Source organism: Primulina eburnea, chromosome 12 (assembly GCF_022965805.1).
Source record: "Primulina eburnea isolate SZY01 chromosome 12, ASM2296580v1, whole genome shotgun sequence".
NCBI classification, from domain to species: Eukaryota; Viridiplantae; Streptophyta; class Magnoliopsida; order Lamiales; family Gesneriaceae; genus Primulina; species Primulina eburnea.
Window position 1 is genome coordinate 11,295,504 of NC_133112.1, and position 18,568 is coordinate 11,314,071.

An 18,568-nucleotide genomic window follows, 5' to 3' on the forward strand; every position below is an offset into this window, starting at 1 on the left:
ACGGCCTAGGAAGGCTCGACCATTGCTGGGACAAGCCACGAAGTCGATCTAGCATGTGGTAGGAAGTTGGTCTTATTGTGCATTTGGGGTGAGTCACGAGCGTGCGAGCTGTGATTCATGCTGGAGTTGATTGCATGGGTTCAGTGGGTTCAGAGAAGTCCTATGGTGGTCTAGGAAAGGTTGAGTCGTGGCTGGTTCCATCAGTTTTGGGCTAAGGGCAAAAACTTGGAAGGGTCATGCTTAGGGTTCGAATGGGTTGTTTGGGAATTTTTCCAGCAGCCTACAGGTTTTGTCCTAGGTGTTTAGGAGTCAGATCTTAATTATTTTATGGCCTTTTAGATGTCTATTAAGTATGGCAAAAAGTTGGGAAAATTTGGTTAAGTTTCGAGTATATTCGGGTTAAAACCGGGACCCGGTCCAAGTTTTAAAACAAATCGTTTAAGTTTTGGAAAAGGCTCGAGTTTACGTCTAATAATGCTTATAAAATTTTTTTGGGATGATTTAAGGAGTTCGGTAAGCTTCGGTCGAAATTTACGGGTCCAGGGGTAAAATGGTCATTTTGGGTTTCCAGGGACAATACAGTCATTTTGCACCCGGGGTGAGATTTTTGTCATGGCAGTTCCCTGAGCACATTTTATAATGTTTTAAATGTTATGCATCAAGATCACGATTTTTATGAATTTATGAATTGTACGTTGCATGCTTGGTTTTAAGGAAATATTTGCATATGCGCATGATTTTGAAAAGTGATAAAAATGAAGATATTTTGAATTATGGGAATTAGTTGTGGCTATCGAAGTATATGTAAATGCTTAAGAAGTATATGTAAATGATGATGATGAAATCTAGGCACAGTGGATGGGTAACACTGTCACTGAGGTCCCACAGCCACTGGGTACCGCGGTTCTATGTATGATGGATATATCGTAAATGATGATGATGTACGATAGTCACCTGTAATGAACTAAATTCACCAAAGGATAAGAAGAACGATGAATGATGTATGATGATTAATGATGAGCTTTTTTAACATTTTACGAATTAATACGACACGTTTACATTACATTTTTAAAGTTCATGAAAGGTATGTTGATTACATGATATATTCACTGCTTTGTGCAATGAATATGTACTTGTTATTTCTGGTACAGGTGTGTTGAGTCTTTAAACTCACTAGACATGTGTGATGTAGGTGGGCATGATATCGAGGGGACTGGAAGTGCCGAACTCTGAGTAGGCATGTTTGGTGGGGCGACACGACCCGAGGACCACATGTTTTCTGCATTATGATTTATGAGATTTGAGAGGAATTGAACATTTTTATACGTTCATGATTTTAGGATTTTTTTTTTTGTTTATGTGTAAGTATAATTTTTCATGAGTTTAGTTATTTTTACTGCACTATTTTTATTGTCTAATATTTAAGATCATTTTGAAATATTATATTTTTCTGAAGAGCGCATGCATGAGAAACATTTAAATGGTATTTCGAAAATGTGAGTTTTTTTAAAAATATATATATATTTCCGCACTTTCAAATCAGTAGATGTTCAAATGCAATTAAGACAAATTAATTTAACCAAGAATATTACGAAATTAAGAAACTTAGTCTCTGGTAATTTCTTGGTGAAAATGTTAGCTGCTTGTTGTTCAGTTGATATATACTTCAGCCTGATTGCCTTCTTTAAAGCATGGTCTCTGATGAAGTGATGTCTGACATCAATTTGTTTGGTTCTGGAATGAAGATAAGGATTATATGTGATAAAAATCGTGCTTGTATTGTCACAGAAGATCGGTGATTCTTTTCCAATGACTCCATAATCTTTCAGTTGTTGCTGAATCCAGAGCAGTTGAGCGCAGCAGCTTCCAGCTGCTAGATATTCTGCTTCAGTTGTGGAAGTTGCTATGGATGTTTGCTTCTTGCTGAACCATGAAATCAGGCTGTCTCCTAGAAACAGATATGATCCACTGGTGCTTTTACGATCAAGCTTACATCCTGCCTAATCTGCATCGAATAGCCAAATAAATTGAAAGATAAGTCCTTAGCATAACATAGGCCCAGATTTTGTGCGCCTTTAAGATATTTCAATATGCGTTTGGAAGCTGAAAAATGCTATTCCTTAGGATCTGTCTGAAATTTAGCACACATGCAAATAGTAAATACAATATAAGGACGACTAGCAGTTAGGTATAATAAAGTACCTATTAAACCTCTGTAGATTATCGCCTCAACTGATATTCCCCCTTCATCTTTATCTAATTTTATCGATGAGCATATGGGAGTATTTGTAGCTTAACATGACTCCATACTCCATGCCAAATTTCTTAAGCAGTTCCTTCGTGTATTTTTTCTGACTCATAAAAGTACCAGTTTCCAGTTGCTTCACTTGAGACCAAGAAAGAACGTCAGTTCACCCATCATATTCTTCTTAAACTTTTCCTGCATTAACTTGGTAAATTTCTCATATAATTTGGAATTAGGTGACTCAAAAATAATATTATCAACATATATTTTCACAAGTAAAATATTATCATTCTTAGATAATTTGAACAATGTTTTGTCAACTGTTCCAACAGTAATACCAAGCTCTGGGAGCTTGTTTAAGACCATATAATGCTTTGTTCAGGTGATAAAAATGATAAGGAAGAAAGTGATTAACAAAACCTGGTGGTTGTTCAACATACACTTCTTCCTAAAACTGCCATTTATGAATGCACTCTTGACATCCATTTGATAGAATTTGAAGTCTCTGAATGAGGCATAAACAAGTAATATTCTGATTGTTTCCAGTCAGTGCAACTGGTGTATATGTCTAGTCGTAATCAATTCATTCTTCTTGCCTATATCGCTGTGTTACATGGATCGCTTTATTGCGCACAACTGAATCTTCTCCGTTCAGTTTATTCCTGTAAACACACTTTTTTTTTACATATAATGGTTTTAAAAACTGGTCTTGGAACTAAATTCCAGACATTGTTATCGGTAAACTGATTTAGCTCTTCTTGCATAGCATTTATCTAGTTAGTATCAACAAGAGCTTCATTAGTTTTATTTTGTTCCAGTTGGGAAACAAAATCTGAATGAATGAATAAATTAATCATTTGATTCCGGGTTTTTACCAGATCAGATGGATTACCTATCACCAATTCTGGTGGATGTGATTTATTTTATCTGTATTCAGGATTGGTTGAATCGATTTCAGCAACTGATTCAGTTGGTAACTGAATGTTTTCTTCAGTTTCAGTTGCTACTGCTTCAGTTGGTATTTGAATATTATCGTTTTGCTCCACCAACTGATTATCAGGAACAATTTCTTGTTCAATTGATTGATCCACTACTTCTGGTTCTTGTGTTTGAAGGACATTTCTTGATATTAACTTATTCTTCACTATCATCCTCCAAATTTATATTTGTAAAGCGATCAACTAACCCAACTGGATCAGTTGGCTTATCAGTTAGTCCTGATTAATCAAATACAATGTGAATCGATTCTTATACATTAAAAGTACATTTATTAAAAACTCTATAAGCTTTATTAACTGATGAATAACCCAAAATATTCATTCTACAAATGTTCTCATCAAATGATTTTTGTCATTATCGTGAATAAAACATCTGCAGCAGAATATTCTAAAATAGGATACCACACGTTTATGTTCATGCCAGATCTCATATGGCATTTTCAAATGATTTTTGTTAATCATGGATCTGTTCTGAGTGTAACATGCAGTGTTTACTGCTTCTACTCAAAACCTTTGAGAAATACCATAGTCAACAAGAATTGTTTTGGAAGCTTCTTTATGAGTTCGATTTCTTCTCTCAGCTGAGGTGTTCTAGCTGCTGAGAACTCATGCTTAATTTCAGTATTTTATAAAAATTGTGAAAGATTTTGATTGACAAATTCAGTCCCTCCATCAGACCTTATTCTGTCACTTCCAACTGATTTTTCATATAATAATCTTTTGAAAAGCTTAATCAGTTGTGCAGCAGTTTGGTATTTTGTTTTAAGAAAGATAACCCAAGTATATCTTGAAAAATAATCAACGATTACCAAGGTGTATTTCATTTTTCCTAAACTCATGACTGGTACAGGACCAAAAAGATTCATATGTAGCAATTCTAAGAATCTGGAGGAAGATTTACTACCCTTGTTTTTAAATGAATATCTTACTTGTTTACCAAACTGACATGCTGAACAAATTTTGTCTTTTGAAAAATCTATTTTACGTAGACCGGTTACAAGATCTTGGTTACTCAAATGAGCAATAGACATAAAGTTCAACTGGTTCAACCTTTTATGCCACAACCAGTTTTTAGAAAATTTCGAAGCAACAAAACATATTGGTGCATTAGATTTATTAGTCCAACTGACTTTGTAAGTGTTTCCACAACGATTGCCAGTTATAATTATCTCATCAGTTGAGTTCTTAATTATGCACATGTGTTTGTTAAACTGAACTGAAAAATTATTTGCGCATAGCTGACTGATGCTAATCAAGTTATACTTCACATTATCAACCAAATAAGACATATTTAATAATAATGTTACCGTGGATAAGCTTACCCTTACTCAGAGTTCTATTTTTAGATTTATCTCCAAAACTGATGTTTGGACCAGTGTATTTGATCATTTGGGATAGCAAATTAGCATCCTCTATGATGTGTCGCGAGCATCCACTATCCAAATACCAAATTGATTCTTCTGTTGTACCTTTTACCTTCAATCACACACAATATATAATCTTGGTACCCACATCTATTTGACTCCTAAGCTGATTAGTCCTTTAGGAACCCAGACTTGGATTAGTCTGGCTGACTTTCCAGTCGCTATGTTCCAAATTATATTCCCTGAATCGTATGTTACGTGTGTGGTGTGTGGATGAAACAATATGTTTGTTAACCCTTTTCAACTGCTTGTTCACCCGATATCTCTTTTGAACTGGCTTACAGTTGCAGTAATTGTAATAAGCATCCTTAGAGTTAAGATTTTTGTAGCTAAAAATTTTAGGTGACCGGCTTTTTGAATCAGTTGAACTCTAGGGGCTATATCCAATTCCAAACCGCTTAGCTTTGTTCTTATGTTCAATCGGTTGGACGGTAGGTTTACTCGGTTCAAAGATTTCTTGTACCACTGTTGATTTCACAAAGTTAATATATTTTCCTTTGGGTTCATTCAACTTCGGCATTGTATCACTGGCAGAGGTTTCATCGATGCTATTGAAGCCTAAACCAGTTTTATCAGCAATTGATTTTTGCAAACTCTGTATTTCAGTCAGAGTGACTGATGACTTATTCCAAGTCTGAATCCAGTCAGTTTCTTTTGAAATCTCATTTTTCAACTGATGACTCAAGGATTTGTTCTCGATCATTTCAGCTATTTGTTTTGCAATCTCTCTTTTTAGACTAAACAATTCAACTGACTCATCAGTTTCAGTTTTATCTTTGAGATTAGTTTGCTCAGCTTTGGCTATTTCAAATGAGCGAGCAAGTTTGTGATACTCATTCACCATGTCATGCAAAATAGTAATGTGTTCTTCTCGTGTACAATCAGTAGGGCTGAAGTCAAATAGTTGTTCACTTGTTGACTCCAGTTCTGCATCATTTGTCATTAAACACTTAACTTCTTCTTCATCATCACTGGAGCTGCTCGAGCTTTCAGCCTTTGACTCTTCACTATCAGTCACTGCTCATTTTGATTTGCTCTCTTCAGCTATCAGGACTTCACGTTTCTTCCTGAATGATATTTTATCATTCATGTCTCTTATTTTGTATTCAACTTATTTTTTTCCCTTTTTCAGTTGAATATCTACTGTTCTTTTTAGGTTTTGGACAGTCAGTAATGAAGTGTCCTTGCTCTCCACAGTTGAAGAAAGAGTTTGGTTCTTCCTTTGAATTGTTCTTTTGATATATTCGTTGGGATGAACTTTGGTTTCTTCTTATGAATTTACCAAATTTTGTTACAAATAATTACATGGCGTCATTACTCAATCAATCTACAGTTTTCTCAACTGAAGTAGTTGGTTCTAGATTGTGAGCACTACCACAGTTGTGATTTGTGGTGTAGAAGGCTCTCCTTCTCTTGTTTGCAGTTCAAAATCATAGGGTTTGAGATCAACTATAAATAAGCCGTTATTATGATATGTTTGATTTTTTATTCATTGAACACTTTCGGGGCATCTATTAATTTTAATACACTTTCACACAAATTAAGCAGTTGTATTGTTTTTAGCAGCTTACTATCAAACTTTAAATAATGGAATATGCATATAAAATCTTTTATAAGCTAATAATGTTTGATCATTGATCGAGCAAAAATTGCACAGTGAAATCCCCAATAAAATATGATTTTGTATGCTCAAAACTTAATCGCAAGTGCACGATGTCAAGTAATAATATAGTGTACGTGAGTACGAGTATCGTTCCACTGAAGACTGTGTTTTACAATTATTATTTTCAGTTATTTAACATTTAGTAACGAAAATTGAGTTGATTGTTTTATTACTACTAAAATCAAATAAGAATGCAAATAAAAAGATTCAAAATCAAGTAATGAGATATAATGTCTAAAATGGTTGAGTAAAATTCAATGAAAAATTGATTTGTTGGGAATCTTGGTTCACCTACCCCTCGTTTATGAATTAATTCGTTCGATCGTGATCTACGCTTCCGACAGGATTTCCCAATCTATTGAACACACTCTCTCGAGCTATGCCAAACTAATTCCACTCAATGGAGTAATTAAATATCTTTAATTATTTATCACGAGCGAATCGCATTTCGATCTCTGAAATCCCCTAATTTTCGACCCTAAGGACTATGACTATCGGCACGTATCCAATTCCATATATCTATGTAAATTGTAGATCCACGAATTATACTACTCGATCCTATCACTCGTTATTCTCTCGAACTCACTCGTGATATGAAAATGTCGTTAAAGCTAGCTACGCTTTAATGACACGATAAAATAGTTGTAAAATCAAGAATAACGCACAATCAAAATATAAATTAATTCAAACAACGTTCGGGGTAGGATCCCCTTTAATCCCAACAAATAATAAAGTTAGCTACTAGAATTCATAGTAAAAATAAATGCAACAACGTTTAAAATGAAAGAAACTAGACTAGAAATACTAGGCGAGACAACATCTGCGAAGAACGGTGCTCGGAAAACTTCAAATCTTCAATCCAAGTGCAAAGTTCTTTCCAAAAGCTTGTGGCGGCTCCAAAATCCGGTCTGAATCACCCCCAAAGTCGTCTAAGAGTCCTTCCATATCAGCCACCACCGAAATTAGGGAATGAAATCGAACTTGATATTTTCCAAAAATAGGTGGCGCTCGGGCAGTAGAAAAGTACAGCTCGAGCGCCACACCTTCTGTAATCTCCTTGGGAAGTGCTGCATTCGCGCTCGGGCGGTAGAAAACTACCGCTCGAGCGCCGACATTTCTGTATTTTTTTCTTTTGGGGATCACTGCTCGCGCTCGGGCGGTAGAAAAGTACCGCCCGAGCGCCAAACTCTCTGTAAAGTCCCTCGGATTTTCACCTCCCGCGCTCGGGCGGTAGAAAACTACCGCTCGAGCGCCGACCTTGCTGCACTTCATTTTCTTGACTTGGCACTTGGCTCCAATTTTTGGTTTTCCGGCCACTTTTCCTACAAATTCATCATGCCCGAGTGAGATAGGATAAAATGCAAATATTTACTCTAAAATGAACAGAATGTGATTGAAATAAACGATGCACAATGCAAAACACACACAGACTAATGCAATAAAATACGTAAAAACGACACATATCAACCCCCTCATACTAACCTTTTGCTCGCCCTCGAGTAAAATAGGTTAAAGCACGATATACTAAACAAACTCAACAACCACAAAATTACTCAAACAAGAGATAACTAACACAAGTAAATGTCAATGGTGAGTTAACAACGTTTATGTTCATGCCTCAGTTTACTTTCCCACTACCAATCATAATCAAGTCAAATCGCAACCGAATACTCATTCTCATCTACACATAAATCTCGACACTAATTTGAACGTGTGTGTGTGTCATGATGGGTCTAGTCATTCGTACTTCAAATAGATCAATTATCAAATCATGCGAGTCACTCAATTAACACTTCAATACAAGTCTCACTAGCATGCATCCCCGTGTCCATTTATCACTAGCCATAAATTGAACTTTATTCAACTTTTAAGTGCAGATAAGGGTGTCGAAAAGAAGGAACATAAGCTCAAGTGGCTAAAAGTTGGGAGTACACCGATCATTTTCATTGTGCAATCGTCAAGACTTTTCGTCTGACTTTCCTCGTCTCCTTACATCTCCAACTTTTATCCTAGGAATAGAATTTCATTCCTTTTATTTCGGCTCCCCCTCACCTTACATTTCCTTCTTTCTTCTCTTTTTTTTTTAAATGCACAATTTTCACACATGTACTCCCTAGGCTAAGAATATAATACTTTGGATTACAGCTGGTTAGGAGTATGACATTTTAATTCAGTGCATTGGAAAGGAGGTAAATGTAAAGTTCAAGGCAAATCAAATTTTCTCATTCAAGGTCCCAATTAGCGACTTATTTTCACGGGTTTACATGCTAAATCAACTCATAAATGGTGCCTTTCAAGTTAACCACACAAAACTTTCAAATTTCACCATTATTCCTACAAAATTCTAGTCCCCACACATATGTGCTCAAAAAGTTCAAATTTTGTACCAAAATTCATGCTTTAACAATCAAGAGTACCATTCACGAAGTGACCCAATCAATACTTTTGTAAACTATCAATTCAACATCGTCATTGGCTCATAAACTATGTCTTCACACCATAAACGACACCAAACAAAAGAAATGCAACGAAACTAAACCAATTAACTAAACAACCAAAACAATCTACCCCCCCTCATACTAGAGTTGTGCAATGCCCTCAGTGCACAAAACGAAACAAACACTAAAAACCAAAAAACTCATGAATGCAAATGCAACGACAGAATAAGCAAAAAGAATAAAAAGAAAGGGGAAACAGTAAATTCCATGGTCAAGACTCGTCGTCGTCGTCGTGCTCGGGTGGTGGCACTCCGGCAGCGTCCCCCTGTTGAGAATAATCATACTGGAACTGGAATGGGGGAGGAGGTAGCGGAGTCGGTGGAATGGTCGACGGGTCAACGCCCCCGTGCACAAGCAAAGAGCGCATCATGGAGTCAATGTGCGATAAATGGTCCGTGACGTAAGAGTTGAACTGACTCTGATGCGATTAGAAGGCGAGATTTTCATCCATCTTGTCATTCTGAGTTCGCCTGCGGGGTTGTGGTGGGCGGCGGCGTGGGATGGCAGTGCTAGATCCACCAGCGCCCTCCTCCCGAGGGGGAAATTCACTGATTCGCTTAGCTTGTTTCCGCTGGAGGTCTTCGACACAAATAAGCTTCATGGGCTGCAACCACTCCTCATCATCACGAAATACAACTCTCGCTCTGGCACACAACTCGGAGATAATGGTGGGGAAGAACAGGCCCACATGACTGTTGTGGGCACTCAGTGTGATTTGTGAATTGATAAGTGTGCCCACGTTGATGGCGTATCCCTCGGTCAAAGCATAAAGCAGCACCGCCCGCTCTTTCTGGACCTCGCTCTTATGCGAGACCGGCATCATTCTCCGAGCCACAAATAAATACCAAAGGGCAACTTCGGCTTTCAAATACTTCTCGTCAAAACTCGGCGAGCAGCCCAATGGTTTCCATATTGCGCCCGGATGGCACAATGTGGCGAGAATCGTATCATAATTTGGGTTGGCAACTAATGTCTGGAAGTGGGAGTCGTCAACCTCCGCTGTCCCTAACAGTGCATTTATCGTCACCGAATCATACGGTACATGTTTACCCCTAACAAACACCAAACCATTTCGCCCCTCCGCTGCATTGGCATAAAATTTGCGAACCACAGAGACTACCGCCGCCTTAGGTTGCTCACCGAATTTGTCCCATCCCCTTCTTTCCAAACCAACAATAATATCCAAGTATCTGTCCTCTAACTGTCGCCAGACTCCCCTCTCGGCTATCGGGTTGCGATGAATTTTGGCATGCTCGTATCGAGCCCTAGCCTCCATACTAACAAAATGGTGTCTATCAAATGAGGATGAAGAGGAAGAACCGGGGTTACCTTTTTGCTTCTTGGGAGCCATTGTGTTGGATGAGAGAGATGGTGGTTGAATCGGAGAAGATGACCGGAGTGATGACGTCTCTTGATTCCTAAAATGGAGTGTGCCCACGGTGCTGGAGCCTTGATGGGTGGAGAGATTTCCTGCAAAAAAAATGAGAAGAGAGTGGGAGAGGGTTAGGGATTTGGGGAGAAAATTTGGGGAAAAGTTTTCGTGCAGAATGAGGAGAGGGGAAAGTGAATCCGCGATTTAAAAGACGTCGCGCTCGAGCGGTAGAAAATTACCGCTCGAGCGCCGAGTCCTCGGGAAAAAATTTTAGAGGCAGATGTTCGCGCTCGAGCGGTAAAAGATTACCGCCCGAGCGCCAAGCTCTCTGGACATTTTGCATTTGCTTCGCGCTCGAGCGGTAACAATTACCGCCCGAGCGCCGAGTTCTCGGGAAAATTCACACTTTACCTTTTTTTTTAAAACAACAGTAAAACAAAATATGCTGACACGAAAGAAAAAGAAAATTGAAATAAATGCAAGAGAAAGAAAAGGAAAGTAGTTCTCAATTTATAGTCGAGAGCTTGACTGTCGGTCTGTCTCAGTTCGGCGTGTCTTGGAACCGGGTGATCCAAGTTGCGGCTCAATCGTGCCACCCATGTAGTGCTTTAGTCGCTGGGCGTTGACCGTAAATGCCCCATCCTTCCCGTCTTTCAATTCTACAGCTCCCGATGGATATACTTTCGAAATCACAAATGGACCAGACCATCGTGATTTCAACTTTCCGGGAAAAATTCGCAACCGGGAGTTGTAGAGTAGGACACTTTCACCTTCTTTGAACTCTCTCTCAACGATCCGCTTGTCATGGGCCTTCTTCGTCTTTTCCTTGTAGGTTAGTGCGAGATCATATGCTAGATTTCGGAATTCCTCCAACTGATATAGTTGAAGCAACCGTCGTTCACCTGCATCAGTAAAGTTAAAGTTTAGTGCTTTTGTTGCCCAATATGCGCGATGCTGTAACTCTACAGGTAAGTGACATGCTTTACCAAACAATAATCTGTACGGTGTCGTGCCTATTGGTGTTTTGAAAGCAGTCCTATATACCCAAAGAGCATCATCTAATCTCACCGACCAATCCTTCCTATTGACACCTACCACTTTTTCCAAAATCCGCTTAATTTCTCGGTTAGACACTTCCACTTAACCACTCGTCTGGGGATGATAAGGGGTAGATATCTTATGTGTGACACCATATTTGCTCAAGAGTTTTTCAAAGAGTTTGTTGCAAAAATGAGTGCCACCATCACTAATGATTGCTCGTGGTGTTCCAAATCGGTTAAAAATGTTTTTCTTTAAAAATTTTAGGACCACTTGAGCATCATTAGTGGCATATGCTTCCGCCTCTACCCACTTAGACACATAATCAACCGCCACCAAGATGTATTTTTTCGTGAAAGAACTAGGAAATGGTCCCATAAAGTCTATCCCCCATACATCGAAAACCTCACACTCAATGATATTATTTAAAGGCATTTCATGACGGTTAGAGATGTTACCTGACCGCTGGCATTTATCACAATGTAGCACATAAGAACGAGCATCTTTAAAGAGGGTTGGCCAATAAAAGCCACATTCAAGTACCTTGGAGGCCGTCTTTGTTGGTCCGAAATGACCACCTACCTCACGGTCATGGCAATGGTTGAGGATTTGCCCAAACTCTTCCTCTGCGACACATCTCCGAATCATGGCATCTGCACAAATTCTGAACAAGAAAGGTTCCTCCCAAAAATAATACTTCACGTCCGAAAAGAACTTCTTTCTTTGGTGAAATGTTAAATTTGGGAGGGGTGAGCCTGTAACAAGAAAATTTGCAAAATTTGCATACCATGGACAATTTTTCACCTCGAACAACTGCTCATCTGGAAACCAATCATCAATCGCATCATTCACACAATCATCACTGATAAATTCCAATCTAGACAAATGATCCGCAACCACATTCTCAACACCCTTCTTATCTTTTATTTCTACATCAAATTCTTGCAATAATAAAATCCACCGAAGTAAGCGTGGCTTTGCATCTTTCTGGGCAAGTAAATATTTAATGGCAGAGTGATCAGTAAACACAGTTACTTTCGACAAAACAAGGTATGAGTGGAACTTGTCAAGTGCATACACTACTGCCAGTAACTCTTTTTCGGTGGTGGCATAATTTAATTGTGCTTCATCTAGAGTCCTACTTGCATAGTATATAGTATGAAATACCTTGTTTAGTCTTTGGCCGAGGACAGCACCAACCGCAGTATCACTGGCATCGCACATGACCTCGAAAGGTAGATCCCAATCCGGTGCCACCAAGACAGGAGCCGTCACCAAACGCTCCTTCAGCTTCTCGTATGCCTGCAAACAATCCGAATTAAAATAAAAAGGTGCATCTTTCATGAGTAAAGAAGATAGAGGTTTTGCAATTTTAGAAAAATCTTTGATAAAACGCCGGTAGAAGCCGGCGTGGCATAGAAAACTTCTAACTCCCTTTATGGACGCCGGAGGTGGTAAGTTCTTGATAACTTCAACTTTCGCCTTGTCCACCTCTATTCCGTGCCCCGAAATCTTGTGCCCTAGGACAATTCCCTCTTGTACCATGAAGTGGCATTTTTCCCAATTAAGTACCAAATTCGTCTCCTCGCATCTCTTCAACACCACCTTCAAATTCTGCAAACAATCATCAAAAGAAGAGCCAAATATCGAGAAGTCATCCATGAAAATTTCAAGAAACGTTTCTATCATGTCGTGAAATATAGCAGTCATGCATCGCTGAAAAGTGGCCGGCGCATTACACAAACCAAAGGGCATTAGTCTAAAAGCAAAAGTGCCGTAAGGACAAGTGAAAGTGGTCTTCTCTTGGTCCTCCGGCGCAATCATAATTTGGTTGTACCCTGAATACCCATTTAAAAAGCAATAAAATTCATGACCCGCTAACCTTTCAAGCATTTGATCGATAAAGGGAAGGGGAAAGTGATCTTTACGGGTGGCATCATTTAATTTCCAATAATCGATGCACACACGCCATCCCGTAACAGTCCTAGTGGGTATTAATTCATTATTCTCATTTGTAATCACAGTAATCCCACCCTTTTTTGGCACACACTGAACAGGACTTACCCATGCACTATCAGATATAGAATAGATAATACCTGCATCGAGAAGCTTAATTGTTTCAGCCTTTACTACCTCTTGCATCTTTGGATTCAGTCTTCGCTGAGGTTGCACATGAGGTGAGTACTTCTCTTCCATCAAGATCTTGTGCATGCAGACTGATGGATTAATCCCTTTGATATCCGCCACCTTCCACGCAAATGCACCCTTGTGTGCTTTCAATACCTCCAACAGTTTGTCCTCCATCACATCTTTCAAAGCAGCATAAATAATGACAGGTAAAGTGTTATTCTCACCTAAGTATATGTACTTGAGGTGTGGAGGCAACAGCTTCAGCTCAAGTGTTGGTGGATCCACGATGCTTGACCTTTGAGGGGTCAAATCACTCCGTTCTCCTAGATCCTCCAGTCACATCCTCATTGGCTTTCTCCATGGATGGTTGGCATTAAAGTGTGCCACTATTTCAGCTCTTTCTTCATCCAACTCTTCTTCTGCCAATTCAATGTTTATAGTGGCCTCCAAAGGGTCCCTAAGAGCATCCTGCACATAGTGAGACGCAAGAGAGTCAAAAGCATCAATCCTAAAACAACTATCAGAATGCAGTGTGTGCTTAAGTGCATGAAAAACATCAAAAGTAATCTCATCCTTGCCCACTCTCAGTTTCAACTTCCCCTCTTGCACATCAATCAGTGCCTTGCCAGTTGCAAGGAACGGTCTACCCAAAATCAGAGGCATCTCCGCATCCTCCTCCATGTCAAGCACCACGAAGTCCGCGGGGAAAATGAATTTGTCCACTTTCACTAGCACATCCTCAATCACTCCGCGGGGATACTTGACAGATCTGTCAGCTAGTTGTAGAGACATCCTCCTCGGCTTTGGTTCTCCCAACCCAAGTTTCCTAAACACAGACAATGGCATAAGATTAATACTGGCACCGAGATCACACAATGCTTTATGAAAAACAACATCACCAATCATGCAAAGAATAGAGAAACTCCCTGGGTCTTTCAGTTTCGGTGGGATTTTGTTTTGCACTAAGGCAGAGCAGCTTTCAGTCAAATTTACCGTCATGTGATCCTCCAACTTCCTCTTGTTTGCTAAGATGTCCTTAAGAAATTTAGCATAACTAGGCATTTGCATCAATGCATCGGCAAAAGGAATACTGATATGCAATTTTTTAAATACCTCAAGAAATTTACCGAATTGTGCATCTAGTTTTGCTTTTTTCAATGCTGCAGGGAAAGGTGGAGGGATAACAATCTTAGCCTGTGTAGTGTGTGCCGGTGTAGGGTTAGATGACTTACCTTTTGATGTCGCATCTTGTTCATCCGGCACTTGGCTTTTCTCTTTTTCTCTAGGCTCCAAAACTTTTCCGCTCTTCAACTCAATTGCCTTCACTTGCTCTTTTGGATTAGTCTCGGTATTACTTGGCAAGGTGCCCGGCTCTCTACTTGCTATCATCTTGGCCAACTGTCCAATTTGATTCTCGAGCCCCTTTATTGATGCATCTTGGTTTTGGAGTCGAGTTTCAGTGGATGAAATAAACTTAGACATCATTTGTTCCAAGTTGGACTTTTCTTCTCTAGGAGGATCGGATCTATACATCGGTTGTTTTCCATATTGTTGTCCTCCTTGCGGTCTATTTTGACTGTTTTGACGGCCCCACGAGAAGTTGGGATGTTGCCTCCACCCAGGATTGTATGTGTTCGAATAAGGGTCATTCCTTGGGCGGTTTTGGACTCCCACTTGATTCACCGGTGCCTCATTTTGCACATAGATGGGATTTCCATCTTGACAGTCTTTCACATAGTGCTCTCCTCCACACTTTTCACAGAATATCTCTTGAAGACGCATAGCCGTGCCACCCACATTCAAGCCGTCTATTTTCCTGTTTAAAGCGTCGAGTTGTGCAGTAATAGCAGAAAAATCAGTTACCTGATGAACTCCTGCACTTCTCCGTTGGTTGTTCCTGTCAGATTGAGGATGATAGCTGCTAGCAGCCATTTCCTCTAACAATTCATATCCTTCCTCCGCGGTCTTTCTCAACAGGTTTCCACAAGCAGCCGCATCTATCATAGTATGGTTAGGAGTAAGCAAACCATAATAAAATGTTTGAACGACTAACCCAAGTGGTAACTCGTGATGTGGGCATCTTCGTAGTAGATCCTTGAAACGCTCCCATGCCTCATATAGAGATTCCTGATCGAATTGAGCAAATGTTGTAATGTCTGCCCGCAGCTTCATGGTATTTGATGGAGGAAAGTATTTGATAAGAAACGCTTTCGCCATGTCCTCCCATGTGGTGATTGAACCTACAGGCAAACAATTCAACCATGCTTTAGCTTTATCACGTAAAGAGAAAGGAAATAAACGCAACCTAACAGCATCATCAGAAACTCCATTGAATTTAAAAGTATCCCAAATCTCAAGAAAATCCGCGATGTGCGTGTTTGGGTCATCTACTGCAGTTCCTCCGAATTGGACTGTGTTCTGAATCATCTGGATTATAGCTAGCTTGATTTCAAAGTGATTTGCCCGCACAATAAGCCTCACAATGCTAGGGCGTGCACCATCCAAAGAAGGCAGGGCATACTCTAACATTGGTATGCGGCGTGGCATCTCAATATGTCTCTCTTCACGGCGCTCCTCCTCATGCTCTTGCTCGTGCCTCTCCATCAGTTCCTTCAGTCTTTGCTGTTGTCTTCTCCGGCGAAAAGTTCTTTCAATTTCAGGGTCGAACTCAAGCTCCACGTCAAGTGACTTTGGCATGCACTAGACAAGATATCTGGAATAAAATATGGAGTGTCAGCTCAAGAATAATAAGACAATGCTAAAGCGAATAACTAAAAATAAAATTGTAGATTAACAGTCCCCGGCAACGGCGCCAAAAACTTGATCGAGCAAAACTTGCACAGTGAAATCCCCAATAAAATATGATTTTGTATGCTCAAAAATTAATCGCAAGTGCACGATGTCAAGTAATAATATAGTGTACGTGAGTACGAGTATCGTTCCACTGAAGACTGTGTTTTACAATTATTATTTTCAGTTATTTAACATTTAGTAACGAAAATTGAGTTGATTGTTTTATTACTACTAAAATCAAATAAGAATGCAAATAAAAAGATTCAAAATCAAGTAATGAGATATAATGTCTAAAATGGTTGAGTAAAATTCAATGAAAAATTGATTTGTTGGGAATCTTGGTTCACCTACCCCTCGTTAATGAATTAATTCGTTCGATCGTGATCTACGCTTCCGACAGGATTTCCCAATCTATTGAACACACTCTCTCGAGCTATGCCAAACTAATTCCACACAATGGAGTAATTAAATATCTTTAATTATTTATCACGAGCGAATCGCATTTCGATCTCTGAAATCCCCTAATTTTTGACCCTAAGGACTATGACTATCGGCACGTATCCAATTCCATATATCTATGTAAATTGTAGATCCGCGAATTATAATACTCGATCCTATCACTCGTTATTCTCTCGAACTCACTCGTGATATGAAAATATCGTTAAAGCTAGCTACGCTTTAATGACACGATAAAACAATAGTAAAATCAAGAATAACGCACAATCAAAATATAAATTAATTCAAACAACGTTCGGGGTAGGATCCCCTTTAATCCCAACAAATAATAAAGTTAGCTACTAGAATTCATAGTAAAAATAAATGCAACAACGTTTAAAATGAAAGAAACTAGACTAGAAATACTAGGCGAGATGAAATCTGCGAAGAACGGTGCTCGGAAAACTTCAAATCTTCAATCCAAGTGCAAAGTTCCCTCCAAAAGCTTGTGGCGGCTCCAAAATCCGGTCTGAATAACCCCCAAAGTCGTCTAAGAGTCCTTCCATATCAACCACCACCGAAATTAGGGAATGAAATCGAACTTGATATTTTCCAAAAATAGGTGGCGCACGGGCGGTAGAAAAGTACCGCTCGAGCGCCACACCTTCTGTAAATCTCCTTGGGAAGTGCTGCATTCGCGCTCGGGCGGTAGAAAACTACCGCTCGAGCGCCGAATTTTCTGTATTTTTTTCTTTTGGGGATCACTGCTCGCGCTCGGGCGGTAGAAAAGTACCGCCCGAGCGCCAAACTCTCTGTAAAGTCCCTCGGATTTTCACCTCCCGCGCTCGGGCGGTAGAAAACTACCGCTCGAGCGCCGACCTTGCTGCACTTCATTTTCTTGACTTGGCACTTGGCTCCAATTTTTGGTTTTCCGGCCACTTTTCCTACAAATTCATCATTCCCGAGTGAGATAGGATAAAATGCAAATATTTACTCTAAAATAAACAGAATGTGATTGAAATAAACGATGCACAATGCAAAACACACACAGACTAATGCAATAAAATACGTAAAAACGACACATATCAACCCCATCATACTAAACTTTTGCTCGCCCTCGAGTAAAATAGGTTAAAGCACGAGATACTAAACAAACTCAACAACCACAAAATTACTCAAACAAGAGATAACTAACACAAGTAAATGTCAATGGTGAGTTAACAATGTTTATGTTCATGCCTCAGTTTACTTTCCCACTACCAATCATAATCAAGTCAAATCGCAACCGAATACTCATTCTCATCTACACATAAATCTCGACACTAATTTGAACGTGTGTGTGTGTCATGATGGGTCTAGTCATTCGTACTTCAAATAGATCAATTATCAAATCATGCGAGTCACTCAATTAACACTTCAATACAAGTCTCACTAGCATGCATCCCCGTGTCCATTTATCACTAGCCATAAATTGAACTTTATTCAACTTTTAAGTGCAGATAAGGGTGTCGAAAAGAAGGAACATAAGCTCAAGTGGCTAAAAGTTGGGAGTACACCGATCATTTTCATTGTGCAATCGTCAAGACTTTTCGTCTGACTTTCCTCGTCTCCTTACATCTCCAACTTTTAGCCTAGGAATAGAATTTCATTCCTTTTATTTCGGCTCCCCCTCACCTTACATCTCCTTCTTTCTTCTCTTTTTTTTTTTTTAAATGCACAATTTTCACACATGTACTCTCTAGGCTAAGAATATAATACTTTGGATTACAGCTGGTTAGGAGTATGACATTTTAATTCAGTGCATTGGAAAGGAGGTAAATGTAAAGTTCAAGGCAAATCAAATTTTCTCATTCAAGGTCCCAATTAGCGACTTATTTTCACGGGTTTACATGCTAAATCAACTCATAAATGGTGCCTTTCAAGTTAACCACACAAAACTTTCAAATTTCACCATTATTCCTACAAAATTCTA

The 18,568-nt window shown here is 39.3% G+C and overlaps 1 non-coding gene across 1 annotated transcript; it reads left to right on the forward strand.

Annotated features, from left to right (window-relative positions):
* Positions 1-15,430: 15,430 nt before the first annotated feature.
* On the forward strand, positions 15,431-15,536 carry LOC140808566 (small nucleolar RNA R71). Its single transcript, XR_012112982.1, has one exon. It is a non-coding gene; the product is annotated as a small nucleolar RNA R71 (small nucleolar RNA).
* The last annotated feature ends 3,032 nt before the right edge of the window (positions 15,537-18,568 follow it).